The sequence below is a fragment of the Strigops habroptila genome, chromosome 1 (genome assembly GCF_004027225.2).
Source record: "Strigops habroptila isolate Jane chromosome 1, bStrHab1.2.pri, whole genome shotgun sequence".
Lineage (NCBI taxonomy): Eukaryota > Metazoa > Chordata > Aves > Psittaciformes > Psittacidae > Strigops > Strigops habroptila.
The window spans coordinates 62,236,160-62,240,284 of NC_044277.2; positions in this window are offsets into that span (position 1 = coordinate 62,236,160).

Consider the following 4,125-nt stretch of genomic DNA (forward strand, 5'->3'; position numbering starts at 1 on the left):
CGGGGCGGGACAATGCGGTAACAGCGCAGAGACACGGTCACAGAACGGTTGGGGCTGGAAGAGACCTTTAGAGATCACCCAGTTCCAACCCCCTGCCATGGCAGGGACACCTTGCACTAGACCAGCTCGCTCAAAGCCCCGTCCAGCCTGGCCTTGAACGCTGCCAGGGATGGCGCATTTACCACCTCTCCGGGCAACCTGCGCCAGTGCCTCATCGCCCTCATTGTAAAATAGAATTTCTTCTTTAGTCTGAATCTCCCCTCTTTTAGTTTAAAACCATTACCCCTCGTCCTATCGCAACAGGCACTGCTAAAAAGTGTACCCATCTGTCTCATAAGCCCCCTTTATAAATGTTTCCTTAAGGGAAAGGAGGGTCTGGAGCACAAGTCTTATAAGGAATGGCTGAGAGAATTGGGGGAGTTTAGTCTGGAGAAGAGAAGGCTCAGGGGGGACCTTATCACTCTCTACTGTTACCTGAAAGGAGGTTGTAACGACATGGGTGTTGGTCTCCTGAGTAACAAGCGATAAGACAAGAGGTAGCGGCCTCAAGCTGCGGGGAGGTTTAAGATTGGATATTAGGAAAAATTTCTTCACTGAAAGGTTGTCAAGCATTGGAACAGGCTGCCCAGGGAAGTGGCGGAGTCGCCATCCCTGGAAGTGTTCAAAACACGTGTAGATGAGGCCCTCAGTGACATGGTTTAGTGGTGGACTTGGCAGTGCTGGGGTAATGGTTGGACTTGATCTTAAAGGTCTTTTCCAACCTAGTTGATTCTATGATTCTTGATTTTATCTTTAAGCTCCTTCAGACACCAGATGAACGTTTCCATAAAGGAAACTCCCTTATGGAGTCTCCAACCAAATGGATACTCATGGGTCTGACTTCCAGTAGTCTTTGAACACGTATCTTTCATATCTTTCAGGGATGTCTCAGTTCGGGCTTAAACAAAACACTCAGATTACTGTCATGCTTGAAACTCCAGCTTCCCTCAAGCTGTTTTCTGTGTTCTAATCATACAGGAGATTAAGTACTGATCACCCAGTTTGGGGCTAGATGTGACAACCAGGACCGTATATTTGCCTTACGGAAAACCAACCCTTCTTAAATCCTTGCCACAGCAGAGACTGCTCTCTAGTCTGACAGAGCCCTGCCAAAAAGCCTGTTTGCTAAGAACAAGCTCTGATCTGTAGTTAATGCCAGAAGAAGGGCGGTGCCACCTTTGGTTTTCCTTGGAGAACTAATATCCAAGCACTCTGCTTAGCTTATGAGATTGGATGGGAATTATAACACAAAGCAACTCTTGATCTACTCACAATTAAGAGACTTACTCAGAAAAGACTGAAATACATGCAAGTATTGAGAAAAGCTAAGGTAGAGAATACATTAGGATTTACATCTGATGTTAAACTAATCTTCATAAGTAAAAGAACAAGTAACTGTTTACGGAGTTGGAAAGGGCTCAGAAGAGAGAATAATTTCAGTGAGGGCAATGCAGAGCCAGCATCAGCGTTTCAGGTTTCACGTTTTACACGCAGCATCAAAGCACTGGGCACGCTGCACTATTTGTACAGCGACGTGCTGATCAAGCTCGTTGCTGCTTCAAAAAGGGTGGTGGGTCCCTAAGGCAGAAGGACACAGCACAGCCCCAGAAGGCACGGGAAGCAGCAACACAAGAGGAGGATGTTTCCACACTTGTCCAGAACAGAGATCATCACAATTTACACCAGACAGTAATTCTTCTGCTGCACACCCAAAACTTTTCATGTCCAATCAATTTGCCTTTGAATACCCTTCTTTCCACCTTCTGCTTTCTAAGAGAAGTTCCACATTTCTGTTACAAACCACCTCCCCAAAGCTCTCTGATCTCTGGGTAAAACATGTAAAACTAAGGCACAGCTAAAAGAAAAATTAACTTTCTTTTGGCTTAATTTTTCTTGCTAGTGCGTAAGGTTTGATTCTGTTAACTCTCCAGTTACCCCAGGTGTCTGCCTTGCTGCTCCAGGGAGAGAGAAAATCATAGAATCATAGAATTAGCAGGTTGGAAGGGACCTCAAGGATCATTTGGTCCAACCTTTCTTGGCAAAGCATGACCGAGAGTAGATGTCCCAGCACCCTGTCCAGCAGAATCTTAAAAGGACCTTCAAGATGACCTAGTTGCAACCCCCCTGCCATGCGCAGGGACACCTTCCACTAGACCAAGTTGCTCAAGGCCCCGTCCAACCTGGGCTTGAACACTTTTGGAGCAAATACACAGTTGCCCATTAGCATAAGATTATCCCAAGCCATCACAAAACATAGGCAACTACAAGAACAAAATTCTGTAATTCTTTTGCAGCTTCTATTTGCACCGGGGGGGGGGTGTGTGTGTGTGTGGAATCAAGGGGAAAATACTTGTACAACTGGATAGACTGTGTTGGACTATGTTCTCCAAACACATGTCCAGAAGCACATGCTTTATGATTTTTGTGCTGTTCACTTTTCTCAGCTGTCTTTGAGAAGTACAGCAGCACTCTGCAGCATCCCATTCAAATCCCATTTAAATCAGTGTGCTTTAGACATTCAGAGGTCTTTCCATTTTCAGCCTGCTCCTTCTGCACTCCAGGGAAAAAAAAAAAACAACCTCAAGTTCAAGTAACTTCAACTTAATTTTAACTTTATTTCCATTAGGAATGATTCCACAGTAAGAGGGGGAAAGCAGCTGTCCCAGAGATGGCCATTTACAACAGCAGAACATTCTGATTTCATCATTTTAATTAACAATGTTCTGCACTTTGAAAGCACACAAAAATAAGCTGTTTCTATTTTTGTTTTCTGCGTGACAGGAACAGAACTTAGAATTTCTTACCAACTGAAAGATCTTTTTCTTACCGATCAAGTTCATCTTCATTAAGCAGGCACTAACATTGTCCCTGTTATAGAGTATGTGATGTTGAAGAGGTCTGGTTCTGTCTCTGCTTCTGACAAGAACATAATTAGAGGCATTCTAGAAATTCTACACAATCTCTTAAAGCAGTGTTTGTGTTTTAATTCCTTTAATTGTCAGTGAACTGTTTTCATTCCTGTGTCTGTCCATAGACAAAACTAACCAGTTTGGTTGCTGCTTTGTTACCTTATTTTTATGGTATCTTCCATTCCATGATATGAACATGTGAAACCATCAGGATAAGGATTCTCAATTCCATCCAGAACTCCAAAAAAACCCGTAAGTTAACATTAAAAAGTTCATCTACCATCTGGCCCCAGCATGTCTATATTATACCAGCATTTGGCTGCGAAGCTGAAGAGCTTTAATTAGAACCACTGAATGCTACACTCAACATCACAAGCAGGAAGCAAATTTTAATTACACAATCTAAATTTAAAAAATTATTTCTTTTCCCTCCAAAGCACACTAATTTGTAACCATCCAAAAGATTTCTCATCATCCTGCAGAAGCAGTAGTCATTAATATATGGACCTTTACATTCAGTCAAAAAACTACTACTTTAGTTGGAAAAAAGTGCACATTAAAAGAGCCTGAATTGAGGACAGCATAAGCCAGCTTTCGTTTCATTCTGGTGGGATTCATGACTAGTGGGATAAGAGAAGACAAAAGATATTTTGGCTGCCACATCAGTGCCTCTTAACCATGGTCAGGTTAGAGCTCTTGGGAGGTACCCCTGAATTTGGAAGCTCAGCCAACTTCTGTGGATTTTGCTAAAGCTTCTAATTATCTAGGCTCCTTAAACTGGCTATAATCCAGCACTTCTCAACTCAGAGCTAGGCTGACAGCACTGACTTTATTATTAATCTTTATTTAAAGAAAATATGTGGAGACCTATTCATAATTCTTATATGGAAGAGAATTTTTGATTACAAAAGCTTTTGAGTCAGGCCCAGCAGCCATAGGGAATAACTTCTGAGCATTTGTTGTAGGATGACTTGGTACTGCTGACTGCAGTATTTCATTCTGCTGGTAACTTTGGTAACCCAAAACAAGAAGAGATCAGACTGTCAATGCACAGTATTTAATGATGTTGAGTTACCTGTTTTAGAAGGGTGTTTTAACACAGAAAGAAAGCACATGAACTTTACCTTTCCATAATATAGAAATTTCAGCTATATGGAGAAATAAATTAAGAAAAAAC